The sequence below is a fragment of the Pararge aegeria genome, chromosome 10 (assembly GCF_905163445.1).
Source record: "Pararge aegeria chromosome 10, ilParAegt1.1, whole genome shotgun sequence".
Lineage (NCBI taxonomy): Eukaryota > Metazoa > Arthropoda > Insecta > Lepidoptera > Nymphalidae > Pararge > Pararge aegeria.
In genome coordinates this window covers 15015754-15033580 of record NC_053189.1, presented here as the reverse complement: position 1 = coordinate 15033580, position 17827 = coordinate 15015754, and the positions used below count along the sequence as shown (strand labels likewise).

The following is a 17827-nucleotide window of genomic DNA, read 5'->3' as shown; positions in this document are numbered from 1 at the left end:
ATGTATTATTTATGTATTATTTATGTATTATTTATGTATTATTTATGTATAAATATATTAATTATTACTATATAAATATCTCAAATTAAATATAGTATAATTTGTACTTGTGAACATATGATACATGAAGTTTACAAAGGAAAACTTAGCTCTGTAAGAAATGAAAGGGTCAGGTCAGGTCAAGGAAAGATCAAATAAAGGTATAATATACTAAATGATAAATAACACAAATATGCAAAAATTAAGATATTTTGACTGACTGACTACTAAATATTTAAATATTTATAAACTCAAAAAAGTAACATAGAAGTAAAATTCTGAGTCGTGCAATATAGCGTAGGTATCATGAAAGGGTAAAAAATACAATTAAGTTAACATTCTGGCAACGCTGCTGCAAAATGCAAAATATATAGTGTTTGACCCCGAAATTGATTAATTTTATGGTAATATGAATAGTGTACGTCGCAACCTATTAAATAAACTGTTGCATGTTAGGTAAACTTAATTTTTAGTTATAGTTTGCTGCATTTTTGCTGGGTTCTACCTAGTTTATATAAAACTACGCTACATCAAATCCACGATTCTTTTTATATGAATAAAATTGTATTGTTGAGTTATACTGGTGAGGCAATATTTAAGTCTTATAGTATTGTAATATTGTATAAGTTGAGTAAAATAATCCGTTTAACAATTTTTTTCCAGATAAACGCTGTTAAGAACGATATGCCTTAACCTTCAGACAAACAAATGTGTCTATAAACTCTCATATTAATGTGCTTATTAACTATCATATTAAGGTGCATAAAGACTGCACCCACAGGCAAACCGTTCGCAGCGATCGATAGCACGCAGATCGCAAAGATCACAAACCCATCGTTTCAAAACATTTCACCAGACACATTTAATGTTACGCAGTGGTGCCCTTTTGTATAAATTTATAAGAATATATATTCGTATAAATTTATAAATATATTTATATGCACGATCTCTGTCGCCTTGAGTTGTATAAGCTATTAAAGCTATAAAAATATAAATATAAATACTATGTATTATCTATTTAAGCCATCGGTTGCCTGAAAAAGATCGCTATGTAGCGATAAGGCAGCCTAATCATACATACAATACAATCATACGTACATCGTGTAAACTAGTTATTTTTAATTTTCCCTGTATTTTTATCTGGTGTATAATAAAAGTGTATTAATTCATTCATTATTTAAAATACTTTTATATTATTTTTTACATTTTTTACTCTAGATTTTTTTTTGTACTATAGTGTTGCTTCACTCACGTTTTTTCCTTTTTCATGTCGAAAATTCGTGGGTATCGTTTATTTCCCCGAGATATAAAGTATTCTTTATTTTTTATCTTCAAGGTATCTCTATGTATATTTTGCTAAGATAAGTGCTGTTGGTGAGCCGAATTAAGGTAACATACACACTTTCACATAAAATTTACAGCATACATGTGAAAGCGAGGACGTTTATTTTTGATCGGTATTGTTTGGCTCTGCACGTCGGTAGTTTAATAAATATTGTTGAAGTTCCTGTGCACCCTAAGCTTTACTGTTGGCTGCTAAGTGGCAACCCCAAACTAGTCACGTGATTAGTCTGGGTTTTGCAAACGGTGAGTGGAGTGCCTTGTCATCAGTCCTTTGAGTTTTTGGATGATTTTCTTTGGAATTCACATTCAAAGTGAGTAACTTACAAAAGAAAATTCAATTTGTACTGCATTTAAATTTTAAGTTTAATATGGTGTTGGACCGTGACTGTGTGATGTGCTTCTATATGATGAAATTGTACCTTGTTCCGTGACTAGTGTGATATGACGCCATTTTCTTCGTGAATGCCAATTATCGAAGTTCTTCAATATTTTCTTTGTTTCTTCAGCCCAGCAATACGAGATACTGTAAATAATTTAATATTTAATCATCACGCGTATTTTTCTCTTAGCTAGTGCTCATAGAAGTAGTCATATTCAAGTACATCATCACACTTTCATAAAGTACAGTACTTTGCACGCATTTTATATGACACCACCTTGAAGGCGTAAAATATGCATATTAGTTTGGTTTCCTACTGTAAACATGCGTGGATATTAGCTTACATGTGTTGCCGAGATCGTGTTTCTCGTTATTATTAGCATGTTTCTAGAATTTAACTTAGATAACTTATTATTAAGTGCAATAGGTCGCGAGTCATGACGTTTAAAAAAATTTACTTCGATAACTCGTGAGTCAAATTAACGTATTCTCTTAGAAATTTCCACATTTCTAAGGTTTTTATTCAAGGATTAGCACAAAGTAATAAATACTAAACCTACAATAACATCAATATCTTCATTGTTTGTAACAAAACAATGACAGTTCTACTGGTTTTTGAGGTTAATTTATATTCAGGTTTGGTATGTTATGCTTTATATGGTTGTAACAAACCATAAAAATAGTCGCTGCAATGTAATAATTTTTTTATTTTGTATTAGTATTTTGTAACTTAGTGATAGAATCCAACTTATATATATTTTATATTCATCCGACAATGAGGCATTCTAGGATTTTTTTCTCAATTTATATTTTCCATTGTTATTCCATGTATAAATAATCCACAAGAGGTAATTTTTTTGTTATTTATCATACTGGGATGTGAATGCTAGGCAGTGTTACCATATTCAGTTATCAACCTTTAAGATTACAAAGTCAATCTATGAGCTTATAATTTGAATGTTGTCATAATGCCCAGTTGAGATCATTACAGGCTAGTGATCCAATAAGTTCATTCCATTCCTGGACTAATGTGGTATGGAGAGTCTTCAACACTGTAATCAACTTTAATCTGGACTGGTTTGTTTACTGGATTCACTTGAATCATAATCTAGTGCAAATTGGCATCATACTTGAGGCAGATTATATGCAATTCATTGTTCTATATTACCATCTATATGAACTTGTAATGAAAATGTCAATATAGTAACTAAGTTTACAGTTGTGGTCTAACCCCCTCTTAAAAATTTCAATGCAATCTCAATATTGTGGTATGCGTGTGGATTGCTTGGAGTAATAGTGTTTCTTCTAAGTAAAGTTTAGAAATAATCTTAATAGGAGGCCAATCTTTCAGATACAAATATATGTGTTTGAAAAGACGTGTATCCATGCTCTCACTGTCTTACATTTCCTTGAGGCTGCAAAAAAACGTTCAGCAATGAACCCAAATAAAACAGTTGTAACCACACCACACATAGATGAAGATGGATACAACATAACTATTTGTATGTTGTGATAATTGACTTTTGTATGATGCCCTTCTTGAGCCACTAGCAACATGTTATGGGAATTACATGAACATAATATGTAGGGGTTAACCAGAGATGTTTGTTGTTAATTATTTTTATTTTATACTCTGGTTCTAGGAATACTGACAGGAATAATACAAAGATGATATAGAATGAGGTCACACTGTCAGCATACATGGCATCCCACTAGGAACCGATACCATCATTGTCATGCCCAAGGCAACCAGCATCTAGCCTGCAGGTATTTCACTATCTAATAATAATATTCCCTGCTTTTGAAATACCAAAGAAAGTCTCTGCATCACAGACCGTTGTTCATGTAATGTGATCAGTGCTGATAATTATCCCTAATTAATTAGGACTTGTAAGTTATGTTAGATATATTTGCTGTCTGAGAAGAAATTGTCATTCTTAGGAACAGTATTAATGTTTAAGTGTAAAAAAAAATATTTTTTGCATCAGGTGGAGTAACTATTCATTGTGATGCCGGTGGATGCTGACCTCTGCTGCACAGACGTGGTGCCGCCTGGTTGTGAGCTGAAGGGCCTTCGCACGTGGAAAGACATTTGCCTAGTACGAAATTCTCTTTTCCAACACCAGGTTTGTACCTTTTTTAATAAACAAGTCTTCAGAACTACAATGTAGCTTACTTTCCACTATTGCTGCTACAGTGACAAGTATGACAATTAGATAAAATGAGTTTTAGTTAATTGTTAAATCTGATAACAATGAATTTTATTTCGGGCTGGGCTGAGAATTGTTTATTACTTGAATTTAAGACAGGTTCACATATCTTAATAACATCACCTTACACATTTTTTAATTTTAACCTTACATTTACATGTATTTTGAATATACTTACCTTTCCATTCAAATATTTGATTGTTGTATGTCTTTTTCATAAACCACAATATTGCAATTTATATAATATAAAATAGGGGTTTTTCAACTCTCATTATTAGGTATAAAATTACAATATCCTTACAATACAAAAACTTTCGTAATTATAATAAATTAAACTTAGCCCTACAAAGCGTGTAATCTGGATACATAGTATGGAGATAATGTTAAGTAATAAAATTTCGCCCAATTTCCTTTAATATAATATTATGTTACAACCCATTATTAATGTGAGTGAATCCTCAACAAACACCTAGTAAAATAAGTACAGTCACAGGTTCGGAGGATTTAAGTTGTACAGGTTTTAATTGAATTGTATCTGTTCTTATTTGTCAACATTCTGATTCTCAGTCTCATTACAGTATGTTTTATGTGACAACAATAAACCCTATTATATTGACTGAGAATTTTGAGAATGTACTGTACCAACTAATAATAAACACTGGTCAACTTTATAAACTCGCATTAATTTAGGCATACTGAATACTTCGTCTTTCTTCTAAGTTTTAGGGCTTGTGGTTTACAGTTGGTGTTCCTTAAAACAGCGGTTTTTTTTAATGTTCTTCAGCCATCTTTGACAGGTTATTAATTTTACATGAAATAATTGCACTTTTAAATAGAGTGTGCGTGTATGCAGATTATTAGTTTGTTGCCGGAAGGTGGATTGGCAGATGAAACACAGACAGGCCTTGGCTAATCCAGCGCCGCGCTGTCATACCATCCTCGATCGTCCCAATGTTATCATTTTGTGACAACTAGAGTCTGACCGCGCGGGACCTGACTCAAACCCTAGACGAGACTAGTTCGTCAAAGAATAGGTTAGACTCAGTTTTTTATACGCCTAGTCATTTGGAATATCTGTCGAATTTCCCCATTACCTACATATAATATTTTTATCGTTCTGTTTAAGTTCTTTTAATAAACTCTATTAAATACATAAATCCAACACAGGCTTTTTTCCTTATCTGTAGTCTTTCCTTTGTACTAACCTCCATATGTTGTTAATTTCAATGCTCGCCAACACGCATGCCTGAATTGGTATGCCTCTATGCATAGAAAATAATACTCCTGACACAAAATTAACGTACTTTGTTCTTATCATATTAATAGTTCCCAAAGAAGTAAACCACATCTCAATTAAATGGTTCATTTCCCCATAATTTGGCAGCGTGAACTGTCTTTGTCCACGCTTCGATGTCACGTGTTCCCATTTCGTCAAGCTGCAATTAACGTTTTTTTTGTTCATAAAGTTCTGATTAATTACCATTGTTTACCGTTTCCCGAATGTAAACAAAGCTGGCGCGACGAAAGGGTTTGTGATTCTGCTAGTAATTGTCGTATTTGGGGGTTATACGACGAGAAGTAGCGACGCGATCGTCTGTGGCAAGCGCGTAGCTGTCGAGGTCAGCGCCCTTGCCCAGGACTAATTTGGGGGAGATCGACGACTCGCGCCGCCGCTGCTTTGTCTGCGTCCATCGCTCCCGCACCAATCTCCTCCTTGTCTGCTATACCTTGGATTCCACCTGTAAAATCACAAAAAAAGCACACGATACAATGTTAGTTCGGGGCTACTCGTTATAAGATTTTTATAATCGCAGCATTTAATAATTGCTGATTACAATTATTTTGATCTTCATTCCCATGCACAACTTTTTTGATTATTGTGTGCAAATAACTTGTTTCCTCAATATTTATCCTTAATTGAGGAAATATGTTATTCCATTATGTTCGTAAATTATTACGTGATAAGCCTTAGTTTCCTAATAACATTCGGGAAAGCCATGAGTCACGCGCCTTCGTTCGCTTATGAGTCATCAATTAATTGTAAATATTTTAACAGAGTTCATTTGAATTGATCTCCTTTCTTGTATCCTCATGAGTGTGGAGTGTGAACTATTTGTTTTCTCGGTAGTGTGGTGTGTCTATGAGTCGTGTATCGGGCATGTGTTTATCAGTTGATGGCATGGCAGGCGCTTGTTTGTATTGGTGAGCGCGTACGCGTGTGAATAGAGTGACGCGAATAAATGGCTGGCGAACGGACTCAGCGGTGGGCAGCGTGAGTCGTGAGTCGTGACCGCTGTTGTGTTGCTTGGCTAGCTCGCTCAGTTGGTGTCATAGCGCCGCGCGCGTCGGAGCTCGTTTGCGAGGCCGATACTTGTCTGTAGTGCGGTTCAATATCGTTTTAATATCAGGTGCGGGTAATGCATCTTATCTACTCCGATAATAGTGCAAATTATTGCGCCGTTCTTCAAGTGAAACGTGTTACATTTTAGTTTTTGTGATCGTAAAGCGCTTGCTAGCGTTATTACCAACGTGGCCATGGGATTGTGTTCGCATTCGAAGGTAATGGTTTGAGGTTTTCTATGCATATGTTGGTGTGTCTGTTGCGAAGTGTCGAATGGAGTCTGCGCCTGCCAGCGAGACGAGGCTGTTTGAAGGCCGCCGCCCCGACCTTGATGCCAGAAGGTCAATGTCCTTGCTTGTTTAGAACTTTCATGCAATTTGCAAGAGTCCACGTTTCTCCTAAACAAACATTCATCTTCTATTGTCTTTTTTTATTAATTATTGTGCAAGTTTCATCATAGTTGCGTTATACTACACTAGTTTTCTTAGAATCTCAATAAATTTTATCTTATTTGATACCTACACAGTGACACCTAACCTTGTGTTCTCGCCGTAAATATCAACGCAACATCGCGGTTAGCGATGATTTCCTGTGATACGAAACTCATTCTGAAGATTATTACCCATATTTCTTCTATATTATACATAGTAGTCTATTACATTTTACATTTGGTTAGCATTAATGGATATTGTTTTGGTGATGTGTGGAGTTTTGATTGTTTACTGATAACCATACGAATGATATTATCAAGATTTATATGAGAAGTATTCAAATACCTACCTATTAAATCTTAAAAGTAAATAAAACTATTCTAATAAGATATCACCCACTTACGATTAAAATGTTTTCACAACATTTTTGGTTGATATTTTGTTTTGCTTACGTAGGCGCTTAACGTATATGTTATTTAGATTTGCTGTCTGAACTCATTGTGAAATTTCAATACTGCTTATTCAAAATTTATTTTGATGTTGTTGAGTCTTGAAGTATTGAAATAGTAATGGAATATTCTCACTATAATGGATATGACTATCAACGTTAGGTTGGTACAACTACAGTCTAAAGTGATCATTAACTGTGCCCGTGTCTCGAACAATGAGCATCGCGTCTTAATCAGCGCCGCTGAAAGAGAGAGCGATATATGAAACGGCAGATTCAGTCACAGCTGCGTGCGTGTGCGCACAATCAGCTGACGCTGCGGCGGCCATCTTGCCGAGCGTGCTCCATTGTCGGAGCGTCATTGCGCATGTTTGTGACGCAGTCTTCCTTCGAAAGCTATGTCATTGTCCTTTCCGCCCTGCGAATGTGCTTTGTTATAATATTGTGCAAACCTGTTGCCGCCCAGCTTTAGTCGGTGGTCGTACGGATTCACTTCCACGTTGCGACGCCACACGGAAGGTTTGCACGAGACCCTGGCTTGTCTATTTTAGGTGTGTGACGTTTCCGCTTACATAGACATACATGTTGTTTAATAAGATAGTGCTAATTTACGACTTCATAAGTTCTTTATTTCTTACCTTACCTTAGTTGTATTGTTTTTTATAGAACTCATGCCAAGAAATAATTTTATTGACCTCGTTCCACGTTGTGGTATTTCCGTGTATTTGTGTAATTTGTTTTTGTTTGTAAACTTCGCAAAATTTTGTTCAATCTTGATTCTCCTTGAATGTTTAATTACCAAGCAATTCTCAATTTAGTTGGTTCGTAGGTCTGAGGTAGTTACCGTGTATTTATGTTAAAACTTAGATTGTTTATTATTCATTGGTAATCAATTTTATGTTCCAAGTGATTAACAATTTATATTTCTTGTGGTAGTATTAGTATACTTGTTAAATTTATTCAAGCGTAGCTAATAGCATGTGTACATAAAAATATTTTTATGGTCAGAAAACAATTATATATTCGCCGTAGTTTTTAAAAAACTTTAAACAATAGATTTTACTCTGTAAAGATTAGGATAAATACCTTCGAAGGTAAAATACTTTACCGACTATACCGAAAATAACAAATCATTTGCGCGCAGTATTTTAGTAAAACGTATTTCTTTTAATAATTAGTTGGTTTGATTGGTATTCATAATTATTTCTCAGGTACGCCCAACATTTCTGTCAGTAGTTAGGTATAGATACGAAATATTACATCCTGAACATAAAAATGCCTTGACGTTAGTGAGGGATTTCTCTGGTCTGCTCGATTTTTTCCACCTACCGTTATTGTTACCGTTGCCTGAGTGGTCAGACCTGTATTTTGTCTCGGTCGCTTTAAATTTGATCAATTGAGAGAACGATAACATTCATTAGTACGTATGTACTGTGTTCTGTGGAGCTGGTATGACCTAAATTTCACTCGCGTGAGGAACAGGGTGGTAAAAGTATATACGGTTTTCATATTTTATGTCTCGAGATGTTTCCATTTAATGATGCTTTGTCCCTGCATTCCCTACTTTGTTATTCTCTGCTAATAGAGATGTAGCGGTGATAGCCTAGTATGTAAGGCTTTCGTAGAGGCCGAGTTCGATCCCCGACGCGCACCACTGACTTTTCGGAGTTATATGTGTTTTATAATTTAAGAAATTAAAGTACCGCTTGCTTTAACGGTGAAGGAAAACATCGTGAGGAAATTTGCATGCCTAAAAGTTTTCCACGGCGTTTGAAGTCTACCGGACCTCTAAAGTGCACGGTTCTCTTCTCAGTATGAGAAGGGTTTAGGCCGTAGTCCACTACGCTGGCTGATTGAAAAGTGCTGATTTGTAGACACACCCCACACCCCACACCAACGGTATAGAGAACTGTCAGACAATCAGGTCTCCTTGTGATGTCTTCTTCATCGTATTTTAATTACTTGTATTAAAGAAAATAAACAATTTTCAAACTAATTTAATATTTTCGAAATCGACATATTGGTTAAGGTCCAAGTATAGTTCCACATTACCTATTTATGTCCTAGGCCTGTCATTTATGGCATAGTAATTATACATTTCCTATGCAGAGCTCAGTGGATCAAATTAACAAACGTGTTAGATTAGTTACTGTTCCTTTACTGCGCCGTTGCCTTTTGCTTTTTACTTTTTTCTTTTTTTAAGTGGAATAACAAATAAATAAGTCCACTGCAGTGCACTTATTTATTTGTTTTTCCGCTTTAAACTTCAATTATTTAAATATCTTTACTGCATAAAAACGGATTAAAAGTACAGGACAAAATAAACAATATTTTCAAGCAAAGCGGCGACCAAAAAAGGCGATCTCTCTAATAGTGATCTCTTCCAGGTTGCCTTTGCGATCGGAGCCAGTGAGACACAATCTGTGAGATCTATCTTTTCTAATAATAACCTACCTATTGTTTTTTTTTTGTTTGAAACCCGTTAAACTCTTGGAGTTGTGAATAAGCTGTTAGGAGCAGAGTTAAAGAAGTGGGTGGGTTTTGTGGGGATTGTGCAGAATGGGGGTAAAAGTTTGTATGGGCAACTTATCGGGAGTTTTACGGGAAGTCGCGAGGACCTGCTAGTCTGCCATTAAAGGAAAATCTAAAGGTATAGTAAGGCCATAGGAAGCATACACGCGGCTGCACGGCCTTTTCATTTTTTGATAAACGTTCATTAAAACCAAACCTATTTGTCATCATAACACAACCTACGATTTCATGCGACATCAGTCGCACCGTAGCGCGATTTAAAAAAACCTACCTGCTATGGCCGACAAAGCTAGAGATGTGGATTTAAATCCCACCGTTTAGCACTTTTGAAATAAAACTAAACTAAAAAACTAAACAAAAGGAAAAATTTAACTTTTCTCCAAGGAACAAAAAACATCTCGCAGTTAAAGCGGAAAGCAACACTACTGATTTACTTTAACATTGGAAACTGTTGATTGTAAAAAGAACCACTTTCATATAACAATGTTAATTTTGGAACAGTTTCTTGCCAGTTTGTTCTTCGTAGAATCTGCTTTCATAACTGTTAGTAGCCCAAACAGAAAGACTTGGCGTTTCACGCTCCTATAAAGTCTATTTGGGATGAACAAATACATATATGATTATCTTACGCTATACTACAACAATACACACGTCTTTACTTAGGCCCAAAGTAAGCATAGCTTGTGTTATGGATACTAAGATGACTGATTAATATTTTTATAAAAAATATAAACACACACACACACACACACACACACACACTCTGAAAGGGTTACTGCCCACTACGCCAGTCGACATTACATGATCATTTAAAGTTTACAGATTATTGCTTGTGGTTTTCATAACCTGTTTTTGTCATTCACTGGCACGATTCTGCAATTCATATTATTTTGGTACCACATAACACAAAATTCCTGCAGTATATTTAAATAGACCTAAGTAAAACGTTTAACTAAAATGTTTCCAAACCTTGAGAGCAGTATCCCAGAAAGGAATAATAACCGGAAATTCTTTTATTTTAATCAGTATAACGCAATTCAAAGTTGGAATTTATAACTCCAAACTTCTTTATGCAAATAGACCTATCACGGACAATTTTCAATACAGTGTGAGATTGCATACTTTTTAAATTACGCCATCAACTTAACTGAGGTACCAACCGCGACGTACTATATAAATAAAAAAATCATTGGATTAATAAGCAAAGTTTTTAAGCTTTGTTATTTGGCCTTAAAGTATAAATTATAAGGAAACATGTTTTGCTATCTAATAACTACGGACGTCTTGGTCCTACCTTGAATTGTAGACAACGTTACTACTCTTGATCCGATAAGAACACAGGTGAGATCATACGGGCGGGATCGAAGGCAGATGGTACTTGGTAGTTAGAGTGAATTTTTTTAAAACCGTTTTAGTCTAACAAGTTACAACACATGCTCTTCGCAGGGGGGCGAGCTCGGCACTCGGTGTTAGTTTTTCTGCACCGGTGTGTGGTTTGTTTTTGTGTAAGTGGCGTACAACAAAAACTTGGTTTGAAACCCTTTTTTTTGTAGTTTTATTTTCTAGAGCTCGAAATGTTAGTGGAAGAACATTTGAATAAGTTTTATTTTCGGATCTTAGTTGCTAATTTGGTTTCGACTTTACATAATGATGTGTCGTTTGATTTCAATTATTTGGTAAATAAAAAAAAATCATTATGAAGTAAAAATAAACCTACTTAGATCTATTTCAATGTCCCATGGTCTTGTCGAGACGGTGTGGGTAGGTATACTACTATTTGTTACATATTTTTTCTATTATTCGAACAAAATATTCATTCGAAATTTTTTAAAGGTTAAATCAAAACGTCTTGCAATATTATAACGCTTTAGTGAAATTATTAAAATAGATAACTACTGACGATGAAACCGAATTCGTTAATATAACCATATGAGTAAGAGTAAATATTTGATAAACTATTGTGGGAGAATATCAACTTTAAAATTAGTTAATGTTAAAGGACAATAAAATACGTCTTAGGACTGCGGTTCGTGATTGTTTGATTGAAAATGAGCGTGATTTGTTTTCCAGAAATGAATTTTCTAGTCTGTCATATTAACAAAAGTTAGTTGCGGTACTATCACAATGTTAATTGTGCGGTGTGTTGCTATGAACGAAACTAATTCGTTATATCTACTTTATCCAAAAATCTACATAATTCTCGTAATAGGTTATTTAGAGAAGTCCAAACATTCCGTCCTTTAATCAGATTACGCACCGTCTTCAAAATAGTTAGCAAATTACAGACTACTTCAGTGTTAGCGCAAAGCAAAGCAGGTCGGGCTCGAATTGCGTAGCGAGCACTGCAAGTAGGTCAGCGGGGCGCGCACATTGCTGCTCGCGAGTACGACGAGTAGGGTTGCCAACACTTGTTCGGCCGATTATTATCAAAGTATTTTCAGACTGTTTGCATCGTTGGTATAGTGGTTCGCATGTTCAACTGGTCTGCGCTTGATTCTCGGAGTAGACCAAGAGTAATTAATTAGTATATTGGCGATGTTCAAAGTGACTGAGTGCACGTTAAGCCGTCGCGTCGTCGGTCTCGGTTGTTTATTATCATCATCAAATCAACCCATTACCGGCCCACTGCAGGGCAAGGGTCTCTTCCAACAATGAGAAGGGGTTAAGGCCTTGGTCACGCTGGCCCAGTGCGGATTGGTGGACTCCACACCCCTTCGAGAACATTATGGAGTACTCCTGAAGTTATTAGGAAACCTGCATGCGTGGTAGGTTTCTTTACGATGTTTTCCTTCACTGTTGAAGTTCTATTTAATTACTTAAAACACACATGAAGTAGAAAAGTTAGAGGTGCGTACTGGGATTCGAACTCTGGGCCCTGAAAGTTAAGTCGAGCTCCTACCCCCAGTGGGTAGGAGCTTTCACGGCTCGGTTATTGTCACAAACATGTTGTGACAATAACCGAGCGGTATCTGTTCTGCCCAACAGTGGAACGTTAATGGGCTGATGATGCCCTCTATCATCAGCTTATACGTCCCAATGTGGTTGCTGAAAAATTGATGCATTTGTTTGTTACAAGCTCTACGAATTATTATTTAAGTGTATTGCTCTCCAACGCAGACTAGCAATACAGTATATTCCCATGAACTTACTGAGACTGGCTTCTTTGTAAGCGTCGCTGAAATTTCAACCGTGAGGTTTTCCACATGTTGTCAATTAGATACATTTTTTGCTACCCAGATAAGTCTCATACAATACTATACATTATAGCAAGATAGGCAACCCTAGGTACAACACAAACACGCCGACGAATGCTTACCTCCCAGTTATATTATAGCAGATAGGTCGACTCCTAGACCACTATTCCTACGTTTTATCACGTCCTGTTTTAGTAGAAATAGCTAATTTCCACTTTACTACGATCTTGGGGGCAAACTCCTTAGGTCGGAAAGTAAGAATTTACAGTACTCTGCGTACTGAAAATAAGTCAACCGTCAAAGGCTTCGCAGATGTATTTGCACAGCCTCTGATCAATTTCATGCCGGCTAAGTAAGGTCGTGCGATCTATCCATAGTAACAGAGTAATTTTATGTATAAACTGCTTCCCCACTCAGTTAAGTTTTTATATAGTTTGACAACGACAGTTGTGTACAATAAACGCTAGTTTTGTATGTCAGATATCTGTACTATTATAAAGGTGATAATTAGAAACCTTTTTTTATAAAGTAGTAGCATAGTATAGATACTATGTACAGTAGTTTCAAGCCTTTGATTTAAAGATAAATGCCGACGTCGTTTAGATAGCGTCGCGACAGTGAATAGAGGCTATGTAGGAACTCATTTACTGAGGCCAGTAAGATTTGTTCCCTGCATCACCTCTCAGTTACCCAGGATTGCTCTCTAGAGGGCTTCTTCGTACCTATGTATGACTATCCTTACTCTTTGATAGTAGTTTATGGTTGTACTTAATATACGAATGAAGTTGGGACTTCGCCAAGATGAGGCCAAATGAACATTTTGCAAAGTCGTGATCTTCAGCAGAGTCTGATCCTGTAGCGATGTATGTACTGGTGGTGGTTATAAATGGGGTGTCGGGTTTTAGTACTTCAAATTCTTACTTAACGCCTTCCATGTGTTCCGAGTATCTTTAGGTCATATTCCGTTGTAGTTTCTGTATTATTTTTGGGGTTATATTATAATATTGCGTTAAACCTTAGTTTTAATACCTTATTTTTTGTATTAAACTCATTACATAATGATTCATGCTCTGTTAATGATTTACCTAATCTTGGCAATCATGTAACTTTTTGCAATTTATCAAGAGCTTTAAATGTTTAATTAGGCTTTGAAGAGATCTTTCTTAATTGGTCCTAATTATTGTCAATTATGCGCATCGTTGTTTAAATAATGTCATTCATATTATTATTGGCAGAAATTACAGGGAAAAACCATACGTAGACTGGCTTATGAAAAATTTACACCTTATAATTTTGCTAAGCGTTAATAATATTAAGGCTTGATAACATATTTATAAACACTTCTTTTAATTAACTATCTATTGGCCTCTTGGCAACTCGATGAACAACCATGTATAAATTTATTTAATTCTAGTCTGTACTGATTACTATTATTAAGCCTAAGCGCTTATTTCAGAAACTAAGGTAAAATATTATAGAATTTTCCCATATTATAGTTACCGATAAATAGAAATAAATACATATACTATAATGTCGAAAACTACACTTTTTAACAAAACAACAAACCTTGCATATAATACTGATAAATAGAAATAAAAGTATTATTCTGTCGATAACTACACATATCTATAGTTTAACTTTAAGTTGATTGTTATCGTTAATCGGGTTTGCCTTGACACGCTTATTTCGCACCGATTTTACGTACAAGTGGAAATTAAATCTATTAACAAAGAGCTGATCATTTAAAGCCTATCTCATTAGAGAAAGTCAGTTAATACACGAATAAATAATATTTAACAATGCAAGAGTCACCGGTTTAACCAAGCTTAGCGTGGGCGGGCTTATTTGCGATAATAAATAAAATTCTGGATAACTATTTCTAACTAATAATATCGAACTATATTTTGATACGCAAGACCCACTTTAAGGAGGAATGCAAACGACTATACTTTTTGTTAGCGACAGTGGAGACCGTGGCTCCATTGCGTTTACTGAAACTGGACACAAGCCGATTGCTACCGCTGGATACCACATGGACTATGGAATGTATTTTGCTTGTGTCAAAGGAAAACTTTTTGGTTTCTATTTGCATACAACAAACACTTTTAGACCGATCATTGCTGTGTGTAACCATTTTCATTCATACAAAGCGCCTATATAACACAGATAGCGTTTGCAGTTATTGATCTCGTTATAACTTTAAATATAATTTTTATTATATACCTGCAAATTCCTTTTTAAATTATTCAATTTGAACCTATCGCTTAGAAGTTGTGACGGGTACAGAAACAAAAAGCATGAAAAATGCAGCGGGGCGTCCGGCCGCGCATAACATAGTTAAGATATAAAACTGAACCTGGTAAATAGCGCTGCAATTCGTTTCTAAGTTTTTTTAAGATATTAAAACCGCTAATAACCGATTCGGTGCAGACGAAGTTGCGCGGGTCAACTAGTTGTAAATATAATTGCCAAAATATTATAATTTATTAATTTACTGTTGACTATCTGGTACAGCGAAGTTTCAAGGCGTATAAAGTTTCCGGTTCAAGTTTTCATGAAGCCATCACGAATTTATTATATCTATATCGACATGGGTGGTTTAAGCAATCTTGTACAATACCGCTTAAAAACGGATTTAATGAATTTAATAAGCTGCCATATCCCTTCCAGGATTTTACGATTCTAGGTTAGACGCCATGGTCATTTACTTACTTACTTTAAAATATAATAATATTTCATCGAATAAAAGAAAAATTACAAAAAACAAGTGACAATATTTTAGTAGCGCCCACCGCCATTAAATGTTCTATTCTCGCTCCTTCAATAATGATCTAAGATCCAGACCGTACCGTAATTGGTGACGACCTTCATGTTTAGAAAGACGCATGCTTATAAGAAAATAACTTTTGCTTTCTAGTCACATTCACATCAAAGTAGGTACTCCAACTCAGTTCATGGCCTGAATTCATTTAGACAAGTTACTTGTAATCTTTGGGCAATATAATATAATATAATAAGTTTGTCCGGCTTTGTACTGTTGAAAGGGATATTAAGATCACCTTTAAAAGGAAAAACTTAATCTTTACTTAAAACAATCCATACTTACGTTACACCTTATCTAAGCAACCAATCGACTCGATTTCTGGCATAGTAGTATTAGTTGAATGGACGAACATTAACAGCGGATATAGCGGAGCTACTTTTGATCCTGGAAAAACATCAAATTTCTATGGGAACCACCCTTTACAGAAGCATTCGTATTTTTGCACCTATTATCGATTCTTTCACGTCCTAACCAAGCAACCAACGCGGGTAACACTGCGGCTGCTGGTAGTTATATATATATATACAGGCTACAGCTCTTGAAATAATACATATGCCGACAAATCGGCATATCTTTTCTTGCAAAATCCTTTATGTATTTATTATTTCCAAATCTTCAAGTAAAGAAAGTTATTAATAGCTGCTATCTTCAACACGAGGTTGTAATGACATAATCTTCATTACCGGCCCACTACAGAGCACGGGTCTCCTCTCACAACGAGAAGGGAATGAAAGAGACGTACAAACTTTGTTTATTCTTTTTTAATTGAATTTTCTATGTAGGTATAATGTAAATATTTTTTTTATATTTAGATGTTTTGAAGACACACCATAACTGATATCTGCTATCTATAGATAGTAGACTATAATGTACAGTAACAAGATAATGTTTCGATAGGTTGATAAATGGCTGAGCCCACGTAGAACGTGGCGAAGCGTTTCTTGGTTTACCATAATCATGCTGGTAACTCTGATATTAATGATAGTTTAGCTGGCCTTGGCCTGAATTGTAGTAAAAAGTTGACATACTACCATAATGGTTACCTATGGTTTGGCGACCGATGTTATTTCATAAGATGTCACGCCTGTAACCTAAGTACGAGGTACTACGCTCGCAATCGAAGAGTCTGTTTGGAGTAACGAAACGCTGGAACGCAGAGAAAAACGAAAGTTACCTTCAGCGTATTAAAGCTCAACTTTTACCTCAGTTCTGAAACAACTGTTTTTGGCAGCACGGTTAAAAAAATAAAAAAATTTGTAGTAGTATCTGCGACTGAAAATTGAACAACATTAGGGTGCATTATACCATGATTTTTATGTTTCAAAATAGCGACGCCACGCCAGTTGCAAATCATAAACGCACATGCCTCCTTTCTGATAGGAGAGAAAGATATAGATTAGCTAATAGTTTTTAGTAATAATTTGTTGAGAGGATTTACAAATGCTTGTTTATTTATTTTATTGTATACGTGCGGTCCTAGAAAAGGCTTAATTTTTTTTTAAAAGGAGGCTTTATGTTTATGGTTTTTTGAACAATTATTGTATTTTCTCCGTTTGTCTAAAGTTTTTGGGTGTAAGGTAAAACAACAGTGTAGTTGTATAACTATGTTAAGGATATATATTTGTCGTACAGTGAGAACTGTACAAGATTTAAACAAGAGATAAGCGGAATAATTAATGTTGCGCAGCTTCTAGAGGTTTTAGTAAGTTATCTGACCCACCCCAAGAAGTAATACAATAAGAAACGATACATGACATTTACCAAGATCAATGTGTAACGTAGGTCTGGAATCGGCCACATGACGCAGATTTTTAAAAACGTAAATTAATTGACGAATTCTAGTGGTAGGTGCAAGAATATGTTCTTTAAAACAGAGATTATTATTAATTTGAAGCTCTAAAGGTATACACTTATCTATTTACCGACTTTAAACATCGTTGCAAACTAATTAAATCCATAGGTTTGCGCTATCGTATTACGCCATAGGATTGCCCTGAATTAGTTTAGTGTTTTTTTTATTTGGTTCATTGAAGTTTGTTTTGAAGTAACTATTCGTATTATGACGTAATAAGGTAACATATTTGA

General features: G+C 35.3%; 1 protein-coding gene across 1 annotated transcript in view; it reads left to right on the top strand.

Moving 5' to 3' along the window:
* Window positions 1–6219: 6219 nt before the first annotated feature.
* LOC120626960 (AN1-type zinc finger protein 6) overlaps window positions 6220–17827 on the top strand; it is a 31003-nt gene continuing 19395 nt past the window's right edge. Inside the window, exon 1 of the mRNA XM_039894778.1 lies at window positions 6220–6531. The gene's annotated coding sequence lies outside the window, so the exon portion shown is untranslated. The remainder of the gene's footprint in view (window positions 6532–17827) is intronic.